The sequence below is a fragment of the Sminthopsis crassicaudata genome, chromosome 2, assembly GCF_048593235.1.
Source record: "Sminthopsis crassicaudata isolate SCR6 chromosome 2, ASM4859323v1, whole genome shotgun sequence".
Classification (NCBI taxonomy): Eukaryota; Metazoa; Chordata; class Mammalia; order Dasyuromorphia; family Dasyuridae; genus Sminthopsis; species Sminthopsis crassicaudata.
The window spans coordinates 50,031,233-50,043,988 of NC_133618.1; the positions used below are offsets into that span (position 1 = coordinate 50,031,233).

Below are 12,756 nucleotides of genomic sequence, written 5' to 3' on the forward strand. Positions count from 1 at the left end.
TAACGCCCTCTCCTCTAGCATTTAGATCATTTGGTCTTAGTAGTTTTTTCCCCCCTAAAAACAATTTGTATGGCTTATGGCCTTCATTCAGAAATTTTCTTATCAGAATATGGTTTGTGTTTCTGTAAGGACTTCTCAGCCCCTTGTAATCTTTAAAATTAAAAACAAAAACAAAACAAACAAAAAAAATCACCAGACTGGGATTTATTAATTTCATATAAAATTCGAATAGATGGGAGTCTCTTTTACAAAACAGTACGTCCCTCTGTAGTGAGCTCAAGTGTCCTTCATCCCTCAGACTCAGCCACACATCCTACAGCTCACAGTAACCCAACAACATGAGTGAACAGTGGGTCTTTTTTCCTCTTACTATTCCATTTTTTGAACCCGGAAGCTGTGAGTTTCCTTAATGTCTTCTTCAGCAAACAGTACAGAATTTTTCATGCACATACAGCCTTGGATTATAAAGTGTTGATTCCTTAAAAAAATAAAAATTGAGGGTTCTTTTGGCATGAATTGCCTTAATGCATGGCTGCTACATTATTAATTAACCAAGATTCCAACATAAGGGACCTTAAGCAAGGCATTTCCCATCTCTCCGAATGCCAGCTTATTCTTCTTTTGGTTGTTTGGTTTTTTTCCCTTGGCAAGGGGAGTGTTCAGATTCTCGGTGTGAAAACTCCCTCTAATGATAAAAGCAACAAGGGGCTGAGGTAAATGGAGCTAAATGACTGGGTCACATAGCCAGGAAGTGTCTGAGACCACTCAGATCTTCTGGAGGGCTCCAGGACTGTGCTCTGTCTACTGCACCATCCAGTCTCCTGTGTACAAGTAGAGACATACACAAAACAGACACGAGGTAAGGTTTCATATTCCTGGACATTGGTGAGACCAAGATCACAGGAGGATCTATTCAAATTCCCTGTGCCCCCCGTTTTTACAGAAGAGATGAGAGGGACCCAGGACTTGCTGAAGGTCCCCTGGGGGCCTCCTCCCCCACATCAGGTGGTGGAGAGCTGGAGGACCCACACTCCCTGAGCGAATCCTGGGAGCTTTCTGCTCCAGCAATGGCCCTGCCCTGGGCTCTCCCAGGAACTCTTTGTGGAATCCCTGGAGAAGTCTGCTTTCAGTGTGCGACAGGATGGGAACCCGGGACCTGCAGCCCTGCAGACCCCAGGAGCCCCCCCAGCCACACACCCCACCCCTTTCTCTGTCCCTTCCCTTAGAAGCCTCTCACCTCCATGACTCATTTCCAGAAGAGCTGGATGGAGCCGTCTTCTTCCTCCCTGCCAAGCTGCGGCTGCCAGGGACCCCCAGTCAGAAGAGGCTGGAGGAGCAGGAGCCCATGAGTCACTGGGAGAGCCTTCTACGTGCGAGCCAGGAGCCCTGGTGGGAAAGGAGATAAAAGCCCAAAGCATCCCTCGGAGCTGGGGTGCTGGGAGAGCCCTGAGCTTAGTCCATCACTCATTAACTCTTCCTCTTTGAGGTCTGGAATTACTGGAAGGGGGAGATTTCACCATCCCGCATTGTATGGTCTCTCGGCCTAACCTAGATACACACAAGTGTGAACAATAGCCAGGCCGCTTATCTGGGAGAAGCACAAAGGCCCGGAGGTCTTATCTCCCAGGTCTGGGACCCTGTCCGGAGGTCCCAGGAGAGTCAAGGCGCCTGACTCGGCCAGGATTTGGGCCCAGCAGAAGTTTTGTGTTGTGCAATGCCTAGACGGCACTGGTTCTGGCTGTTTCCCAGCAGATCAGGGGAGGAGCAGCCAGCATGGGCTCCCGGGATCCCAGAGTGGAACCACGGAAAGTGCCTTGAGGTTGACTGATCCAGTCTGGCCACTTCACGGCAAGGGGCACACCACCCAAGTGCCGCCAGCGCTGGGCTCTGTGGCCCGGCTTTTCTTTTTTCTCCCTCATCACTTGGGACCCAGGACCTGAGACACAGCTGCCCTCCTAGGGTACCGAAGCGTCCCATTGGCTGTCTGTCATTTTGAAAGGAAGGGAGTCCAGGAATCCGCTAGACCCTGGGTCATGACAGGTAAAATTCGTATGGGAAGGTCATGTCACTCAACTGTGACAATAATTCCATTTGGGGGCTTTGGTGACCTCACCTGCACTCATTGGTTCCCAAAGGCCCTTCCAGCTCTCAATGTTGTGAGCCTGTAATCCCAAACAAATCACTTTCAGGCAAATCGCTTAGTTTCACTGTTGAGCTCTAAATTAATGGATGATGGGAAAAGTTAGGAGACGAAAACATTGTTCAGGTGCAAGAGAAGAGCCTGGAATGTCACTTGTCTGAACTGCTATGGATTGGACTCAGCCTCAGGCTGGATGACTCTTCAAGATCTCTCCAGCTCTGAGAAATGGCCTCCCAAAAGGTGAGGAATCCTAATAATAACACGCCTGCTTTGATGACAAGTGGCAGAGACGGTCCCAAAGTGCACCCCAACATCTCATAGTCACCTCAATGGATTCCAGTCTTGGATCTGGGACCTCACACACACGAATACTTCCTTTCATAGTAGCAATAGATAGCAACCCTCCTGTGTGACTTTTGTTTGCATTTTAAAGAATGAAGGGATGCTACCCAGTCAGGATTTTTTTTTTTTGGGGGGGGGGTTAAGTGACTTGCCCAGAGTCATACAACAAGGAAGTATTAAGTGTCTGTGGTCAAATTTGAACTCAGGTCCTCCTGACTTCAGGGCAGGTGCTCTATTTATTACATCAACCAGCTGCCTCTAGAAGAAATATTTTAAAATACCACTCAATAGAAGCTTCTCTTAAGACATTTGATTTTCCAAGGGGATGCCCCTCAATTGGGGAATGGCTGAACAAGTTGTACTGTGTTTCGTAATGGAATACTATTTTTCTTTTTTGTTGTTGTTGTTGTTAAAGGTTTTTATTTTCTTTTTTTTTTATTATAACTTTTTTTTTGACAGAACATATGCATGGGTAATTTTTTACATTATCTCTTGCACTTACTTTTTTTCCGACTTTTCCCTTCCCTCCCCCCCACCCATTTCCCTAGATGGTAGGCAGTCTTATACATGTTAATTATGTTATAGTATAACCTAGACACAATATATGTGTGTAGAACCAAACAGTTTTCTTGTTGCACAGAGAGAATTGGATTCGGAAGGTAAAAATAACCTAGGAATAAAAACAAAAATGCAAACAGTTTACACTCCTTTCCCAGTGTTCCTTCTCTGTGTGTAGCTGATTCTGTCCATCATTGATCAATTGGAACTGAATTAGATCTTCTCTTTGATGAAGATATCCACTTCCATCAGAATACATCCTCAGACAGAGTTGTTGTTGAAGTGGAATAGGATTGTTCTATAAGAAATGATGAGCAGTCTGACTTTCAGGAAAGCCTGGAAAGACTCACATGACCTGATACTGATGGTGTGAGAAGAAGCAGAATACCGGACACAGAAACAGCAACATTGTGTGGCAATCAATTTTGATAGACTTAGTTTTTCTCAGTAATACAAAGACCTAAGACAATTACAAGACTCATGATAGAAAATGCTACTATTCACATGCAAACAAAGAATTATGATATCTGAATGCATATCAAAGAGTGCTATTTTCACTTTCTCATGGTTTTTCCCTTTTGTTCTGATTTTTTTTTCACAACATGACTAATGTAGAGATATGTTTAACATGATGATACATATATAACCTATAACAGATTGCTTGCCAGAGGAGGGGAGGAAATAGAGGGAGGAAGAAAAAAAAATGAAAATCAAAATCTTATAAAAGTAAATGTTGAAAATTATCTTTACTGATAGCTAGAAAAAATACTATCAAGTAAGGAAAAAGAAAAATTTAAAAAAGAAATCTGATTTTCTGTCTCATAGCTTTCAGTAACAAAAGTTAATGTTACCAACGTTAAACTAAGTGGAATCAGTGTAGCGAGTCCTCTTTAGAAGGTCCATTCAACATGCTTGGGGCTAACCTCTGGTCTCTTAACATAATGTGGTTACCAGTGCCCATGTCCCCTCATAATTCTCATGCACACCAACTATCCAAGACAAAGAGAACGTTTTTTTTTTCCATCTTTTGCATCTCAGAGAAGTTGCTACAAGTCAATTATTAAGGTACCCATTTTGCAGATGGGGAAACTGACTGGGGAATATTTTACCCTGGGTAATGACTCCTTGGGATGGGGTGAGGAGGCAGTGGGATGAGAATATAAATGGGAAAGAATTCTGAATGGGGGAGGCAAGAGACTGACTGTGTTGTGTGACTGTGGATAAGTGGGTAGGCTTGAGTTCCTCTCTAATTTATCTTTCTCAGGGTTATTGTGAGAGGAACTTTATGATATAGAGGAAATCATATTGAGTTTAGAGTCAGAGAAGCTGAAGACCCATAGACTATGCAAGACTCTCTGTCTCTTAGGAGTAATTTCTAGCTTGTGCCTTGGGGCGCAAGCTTTGGTCCTGTCTGAGATTTGGTAACCCTGAGCATGAATCCTAGCTCTGCTCCTCACACTTAGGCGGCTTTCCAGATTTGGGTTTCTTCTCAATGAAAGGAGCGGGATAGCTTAAATTTTCTCCAAGCTGCCTTCCAGCTCTCAGTTCCATGTCTGTAAGTGCTCTGCAAACATAAAATGCTGCCTCAGAGGCTTATCATGCCCTCCTTGGTATTAAGCCATTGGAAGCATTGAGACATTCATCTGAAATGCTAGTGAATGACTCACATTGAGTCTCACAAATCCACAGAGTTACTTTGCTGTCCAGTGCAGCTCTACCCTAAAGTACCCTGGAGATTTCCCTGGCTTCTCCTGCCTGATTCTAGCCCTTGATGTTATCATTCAGTGATTTTTCAATGTGTCTGACTCTTCAGGACCCCATTTTAGGTTTCCTTGGCAAAGATACAGGACTGATTTGTCATTTCCTTCTCCAGCTCATTGGAGGAAACTGAGGCAGACTGATGGCCATAAAGAGAGGGAAATCCACAAAGGATGTACACTGGACACACTAGACTTTGTAAGCTCAAGAAGGCAGAGAAATAGGTCTTATCTAAATTTTGTGTCTCCCTCAGCTGTGAGCTGTGCAGAAGTAGACACTGGTTTGTTGTATGAATAAATGAATATTCAAGTGAGTTTAGATACTTTAGATGTATTTTCTTCTCTCCATCCTTGCTAATCCCCAGCTATTTCTGGAGGGTGTGGAAATCACTGAAATAACAAAGAACTGGAATATCCAGTTCCAATGGGCATTCCTGAAGACCAGCAGGTGAAAGGCCCCAGTGGCTACTGGGAATAGACATCTGTCTTTCCCATAGACAGGAAGGGCTCTGGACTTCCATGAAGCACAACCTTCAGAGTAGACGGCTTTAGAGAGTAATAGGAATGATTTCGCCCATTTTAAAATCTCCATTTCAATGCTTGTTGATTGACTTTTTGGACATGACTTCCTCACGGGCTTCTCCCCCATTTTCTCCTTCCTTCCATGCTGACCCCTAGTCCAAAAGGCTTCCAAGGAGCCGGTGTTTGATGTCCAGGCTGTGACTAGAATTCACTTCATCACCTACTCAGGGATGACGGAGACGTTCCGCGTCTGACTCATGCGTCCCAGCTGCAGGCTGGGGATTCTGTGAGTGTGTGGGTTTCTAGAATACCAGCCCTGGAGCAGCACCCACAGAAAAAGGTGTCTCCGGGTCAAAAGGAGCCACAAAACAGGAGGCAAGCCGGAGAGGTTTATCCTGTTGTCCAAGGGCTTGTCTTGGCTAGTGGTTTCTCCTCACCTTCATCCCTATTTCAGAGTGTGGGGACTGACTCACCTATCTCTTCCTCTCTGCCCCAAGGCGTCCTACACTGGGTGAGAACAGGAATCTCTGGGTTGGTATCCTTACCATCCCCACCTTTCTCCCATTTTCATTTACCATGGAGCTTCACATGAGAAGGGTTCATGCAATCTCCCTCCCTGAAGTCACCCTGCAAAAGGGGGACTTCTAGAGGTGGAAATGGCCCCTACCCGTGAGCCTCCCCCAACATTCAGCCAGTAGATTCAGTAGTTCTCCAACAAAAAAGTCAACTAATCAAATAATACAACAAAGAAACTCCCAGCCTCTCTAGTTCAACCATTCTTCCTAGTTCGGAGCCAGGGGACTCTTTCTTGGCTTATGGTGATGAGCCCTGTCTCCCTTCCCCCCCCCCCCCCATTCAGCCAGGTTTGAGGTCTTTTGTGGATTAGTGAATATGGACAAAAATAGGAATAAAGACCGGATCCTAGAAGCAAGTTCATTGTCTGGTTGACTTCTTTATCAATCAATCAGTAAGCACTTATCAAGCAGACACTGTCCATATAGAATTGAGCTACTTAAAGCTTCGACTCTTTCTAAGGAAGAGTTTATTTTGTATCTGAAGGACTTTCCCTTTATTTTTCACAATCTGGCACAGTGTTAAACCCTGACAAAAGGAAAGGCAAAACCTTTAAAGAGGTTCTTAAAGAGCTCCCATTCTAATGGGAAAACAGCATACAAACAACTATGAACATTCAAGATTTACATAGTGTAAATAGAAGGTAATCTCAGAAGGAAGGGGAGGGCACCTGCTGAAGGAAGGGACTTCTCAAGTCTTGGGGGAAGCCAGTATAAATGCAAGAAGCCTGCAGAGGAAAGCCCAGTTTGAGGAGAAGTTAGTGTAGTTTGATTATAAAACGTGTGAACGGGAATGAAAGTGTGAGAATACTAGAAAGGTAGAAAGGGACCCGGTTGTAAAGGTCTTTAAATGCCCAATAGAGGATTTTATATGGGATTTAGAGGCAATAGGGAGCCACTGGAGGTTATTGAGGAGGGAAGGAGATGACATGATCAGATCTGCACTGTAGCTGGATCATTGTTGCAGCCGGAAAGGGGATGTTTTTGTCAAGGGAGAGATGAAACAGAGACGCCAATTCAAAGCTATTGTAATAATTTATGAGAGATGATGAGATCTATACAAGCATAGTGGCTGTGAATAGAGAGAAGGGAATGCAGGCAGGAGAGGTAAAGGCTAAAACAACAAAATTTGGAAACAGATTGCTATGGGAGGCACGTTTGGGTGTAGAGACATGGAAGACACTGAGGATGACAGTTTGGGAAACTGAATTGGGAAGATGGTGGGGTCCTGTCTAGTAACAGGCGTTCCTTTGTTAACTTGGGTCTGCTAAATTGTAATCCCCACAAGCGAAGGGACTGTGTTTTATTCTTCTTCCTATTCTTCCATATTCCTAACTCAGAAACTTGCAGACTATAGATATTTAGTCAATTTTGACTGAATGAATGTTTGAGTGGACCATGAGTCAGTCAGTCATTTTGAAGTGCCTATTTTGTGCCAGGCACTATGTTAAGCATTTTTTAAAGAAGAAAGAACTTCCTTTATTCTTATTCCTATATGATAGAGCTATCAATGAATTTTTTTTTCTTATTTCTTAATAAATTATTTTTGGTTTTTTTATTTTTTCAAAATTTTTTTGGGGGGTTAAGCATTTAAGAAAAGCAAAAGATAGTCCCTTTTTCAAGGACATGACAAGTAAACAACTATGTTTGTCTATGTACAAACAAGACAGATACAGGGTAAATTGGAAATAATCAAAAAGAAAAGATACTAACTAGATTTAAGAGGATTGGGGAAGGAATTTTTGTAGAAGGTAGGATTTTATCTGAGAATTGAAAGAAACTAGGGAATTCAGGAGGTAGAAATGAAGAAGAGTGTTGTAAGCATGGGGGAGAGCCAGAGAAAATACCTAAACCAAGAGAGGAAGTATTTTGTTTAAGAAACAACCAGGAAGTCTCACAGAATATGTGGGGATTGGAGAATGTAAATTATAAGAATACTGGAAAGGTATATGGGGGATAGTTATAAAAGACCTTGAAAGACAAAAAGAGGATTTTATATCTGATCTTGGAGGTTTGGGAGAGCCACTGGTGTTTATTGAGAAGAGGGGCTGACAGTCCTGTGCCATGGGAAGATTACTTTGACAGCTGAATGGAGGATAAAATGGAATGGGGAGGGACCTGAACCAAGCAAATCCCCCCAGCAAGGTACTGGAAGGTCCAGGTGTGAGCTGATAGAGACCAATACAAGGATGGGGGTACTGTCAGAGGGGGATAAAGGAGTATATATGATGGAAGTTACAAAGGTGAGATCAACAAACTTTGGCAATAGATTGAATATGAGGGGAGAGAGAGAGAGAGAGAGAGAGAGAGAGAGAGAGAGAGAGAGAGAGAGAGAGAGAGAGAGAGAGAGAGAGAGAGAGAGAGGAGTTGAGAATGAATTTACATTGTGAGCCTGAGTGACTAGCAAAGATGTATGGAAAGTTCGGAAGAAGGGAAGATTTAGGGGGAAGTTCTGTTTTGGATATCCTGAATTTGAGATGTCTACAGGACACCCAGTTTGAGATGTTCAGTAAAACAGTTTTAAAAGAAATACTGAATGAAGGTCCTTGAAAGATCACAAATTAATCGTCTTTGCGTTCAAAGAATCTTGTACATAAAAATCTATTTGTTGAATTTAATATATAGTCTGTGGCTCAAGACTCTCCAAACTCTAGATTCATACAATCCTCAAGAGGATTCAAAAAGAATCATCAAATACAACTGAGATCACTGGGTCTTTTATTTCAACTCACAGAAAATAAAAAAAGAGGTAAAAGAACTTACATGCCCATAAATATATCCTAAAGATACATAAAGTATTCATAGTAACTTTTCTTGGAAAGACTAAATTTGAGGGTGCCATTGGAGCAAAACTTTGACATGTGTTCATTTTCATTCTGTAAAAGCAGATGTGCTCAGGTCCATGGAAAATGCTCCATTCTAACTCTTACTACATGTAGACATAAGAAAGTCAGAGTTAAGTATTCATAGCTTCTGATGCCTTCTTGTTTGTTTTTTAGTAATAATAATATCATCTACTTTTTTCTAAACTTTTAATATTTTCCCTATTTTGAGAATGAATTCCTCAGAATCTGTTGATTGATTGACTGATGTCACTTCTTGCACCTCCATCTGGTCCAATTATTCTTCCTGACTTTACTTTTTAAAATGATATGTCTATTTCCCCATCCAGTAAATCTGTACTGAGATGTTAATTTCCAAATGTGGTAATTTCATCAATGATTAGAATATATGGAGCTAGAAACACTGGCAAATCCATTATGTTTTATATCCAGTCCAATCCAATAAACTTTTATTAAGTACCTACTAAGTGCCAGGCATCTGCTGAACAGTGATACAGTTAATAAAAATACAATTTGATACAATGATACAATTGATAAAAAGAAAGATGATTCCTGCCCTCAAACACAATTTAATATGGTGAAAGAATATATAGAAGGAGGAAAGGAGAGTAAGGAACCAGGATTATCTTATTCCTTGGAGTTAAAAACAGGTAGAGTAGCAAATACAAAGTGGAATGATTGGTGACTCCAGTCCCTCCAAGGGGAGGGAAAGCTGAAGGATACAGTATTAATTAAGGCTTAAGTTAGTAGTCAGGTGATGAGCTTAATCTGGGAGGGATATTAATTTGAATCATCTTCTTTCCAGTTTCATTGAAACAAATGGTATGGGAATAATTTTATTTAGTTATGCCTCATGGTGAGCTTTCCATGAACTTATTTTCCCATGCATTGTTTTTTTTTTTCCTTCTATTTTATGAAGCAATAGAGCTCATAATCTTCCAGTCTTTCTCTGTAATGTTTTATGAATGAGCTTTTACCATAAAATGCTGTCATTGTAATTTGCTTCTACTTGCAAGAAGATTAATTATTTCTCTAGATGAGACAGTTGTTGGTCTCCTTGTTAGAGTGACTGTTGCACATTATTTAACCTTCTGTAAAAAGATGATGATTATCAAAATAAATGTCTTTATCTTTATCCATTTCTCAAGGAGTTGTTGGGGGAAAAGTGCTCTATAAACGAGAGCACTAGAGAAATATAAATTAAGATAATTTTTTTCCTCTGCTCATGTCCTCTTTCTTAATTTGACATAAAATGATTCTGATAAAAGTAATGAATTAAAAAAAAAAAAAACACTTATTAAGTGACTACTATGTGCAATTAGATGGCACAGGAGTGGAAAGAGTGTTGGGCCTGGAGTCACAGAAGACCTGAGTTCAAATGTGGCCTGACATGTTTACTAGCTTTGTGATCCTGGTCAAGTCACTCAACCCTGTTTGCCTCTGGTTTTTGATTAGTAAAATGAGCTGGAGAAGGAAAATCCCAAATGGGATCATGAAGAATTGGACATGACTGAAATGACTGAACAACAATAACTTTGGGCTAGGCCATGCTAAGGTTTTAAAAGCTATGTCTGTAGGATAGAAATATAGGAGTATCTAATTGGAAAGACTTTGATTAGAACTATGCCCAAAGGGCTATAAAATTATGTATACCCTTTGATCCAGCAGTGTTACTCCTGGGTCTGTATCCCAAAGAGATCACCAAAGAGAGGAAAGGACCATATGTGCAAAAATGTTTGAGCAGCCCTTTGTATAGTGGCAAGGAACTGGAAACTTGAGTGGATGCCATCAGCTGGAGAATGACTGAATAAGTTACAGTATGTGAATATTATGGAATATTATTGTTCTATAAGAAAGGACCAGCAGAATGATTTCAGAGAGGCCTGGAGAGACTTACATGAACTGATGCTGAGTGAAATGATAGCACCAAGAGTACACAGTACAAGATTAAGTGTTAATCAATTGTGATGGATTTGTTTGTTTTCAACAATGAAGTGATTCAGGCCAAATTCCAATAGACCTGGGATGGAAAGTGCCATGCACATTGAGAGAGAGAATTATGGAGATTGAATGTGGATCAAAGAATAGTATTTTCACCTTTTTGCTATTGCTTGCTTGTTTGTTTGTTTGTTTGATGGTTTTTCCCCTTTTGAATTGACTTTTCATGTACAGCATGATAATTATGGAAATATGTTTAGAAGAATTCCACATATTTAACCTATATGCTTGTTGTCTTGGGGAGGGAGATAGTGAAGGAGGGAGAAAAATTTAGAATACAAAATTTTACAAAAATGATTCTTTGCATGTATTTGAAAAAATAAAACTTTTTTTTTTGTAAAGAAAGTTTTGACTACAAAGCTTGTGACATTTTGTATGTCTAGTCCAAGAACTAGGCTAGTAAAGTAAGTCAATGCTCATCCTCAGAGGGATAGCTACCAGCTACAAATTTTATTTCAGTCACAGCAATTAATAAAGATTGTCTACTAAAGTATCTATTGGTAGAAAAAGAATACACAATAAAATCATGACTTGTTAAAGAATTTAAGCTCTATTAAATTTATTTCATAAAATTTCAGGAAAAATCAAATGCAGTGAATCAGGGAGAAACTGGTTTGTTTAATGGAAATAACATCAAATTAGAATCAGAATGTAGGGAACTGGCTCTGATTCAGTTGCTGACTTGAGCATATCACTCAATTGATATGTGCTTAGATTTCCTCTGTAAAATGGGCATATCTGTTTTGAACTCTTGCTACTTCCCTCTGGGTAATGTGAGGGATAGAAAATACTATCCAAAAATGACTTCTCAGAGACCTCTCGAAGTAAAAAGCAGAAAAGTTGTTTATTTAACAAATTCTCATGAGGATGAGCAATTCCACCATGAGGAGGGAAAGAAAAAAAGCTCACGGTAGAAGGGCTAAAGAAGTAAGGGAAGATATACAGTTTTTATAGGTTTAATTGCAAAAGGATTACATCATGAGTTTGGGGAACATTAAGGGATAGGTGCCCCCCCTTCCCCACCAGTTAATTGAATGTCATCATATATCTCAAAACTAAACAATTAGTAGCCTAAACATTGATAGCCTGGAAAGACATAAATGTCATCAAAAAATCTAAGCAATTAGTAGCCTAAACATTGAACACACCTATGCAGGTCACAGATACCCAGAGAAGATAGAATACAGAAAAGGAATTTAACATTGCTGTAAGTTCTTCACCATATCCTTACTTCATACTTGCTCCACACAGTGAGAAGGATTGTAAAATCAGAGGAAGGAATATTAGTAAGAAGCCTGAGAACACTTTTTTGAATGAGGTGTGCCCAGAGTGAAGTTAATGAGAAAAACCACGGAGAGCCTTAGCCACAGCCATGGGGGAGGGAGGAAAAAAAAATGACTCCTAGATGAAAGATACTTGTAGAAATGTTTGAAAGTTTGTGTTTTTCCTTTGGGATGATTCTATATACGGAAGTCATAAATAGCAAAGGAAGTAGAAAGAGAGCGTACATACACATATCCTGACAGTCACATCTCTCCTGCAGTCAGCCTGTGATACAGCTGAAGGAGAGGTACACTTTTTCAACCAGCCATATGGGAAGCAATATGGAAAGAACACTTGGAATTTAGACCTTAGATTTAGCTCTCAGCTTCCCCATTATCTCACTCTGTGATTTTTGACAATATATAGTTAGACAGACAGAAAAACAAATAGGTAGATGGATAGAATAGACAGACAGCCAGGCAGACAGACAGACAGATAAATAGACAGGTAGATAGATAGACAGGCAGGTAGACAAAGACAAAGAGATAGAGAAACAGACAAATAGACAGAAAGACAGATAGATAAACAGAAAGATAGATACATAGAAAGATAGGTAAACAGATAGGCAGACAGATTGATAGATAGGCAGGCAGACACAGACAGACAGATAGACAAAGACAAAGAGATAGAGAAACAGACAAATAGAAAGACAGATAAACAGAAAGATAGATAGATAGAGAGATAGGCAGACAGATTGATAG

The 12,756-nt window shown here is 40.6% G+C and overlaps 1 long non-coding RNA gene across 1 annotated transcript in view; it reads right to left on the minus strand.

Annotated features, from left to right (window-relative positions):
• Nucleotides 1-203: 203 nt before the first annotated feature.
• The window catches only part of LOC141553201 (uncharacterized), a 40,504-nt gene continuing 27,951 nt past the window's right edge, over nt 204-12,756 (minus strand). The window contains exons 2-3 of the long non-coding RNA XR_012485311.1: nt 1,238-1,386; nt 204-821 (exon numbers count right to left, since the gene is read on the minus strand). This is a non-coding gene — a long non-coding RNA (uncharacterized LOC141553201). The remainder of the gene's footprint in view (nt 822-1,237; nt 1,387-12,756) is intronic.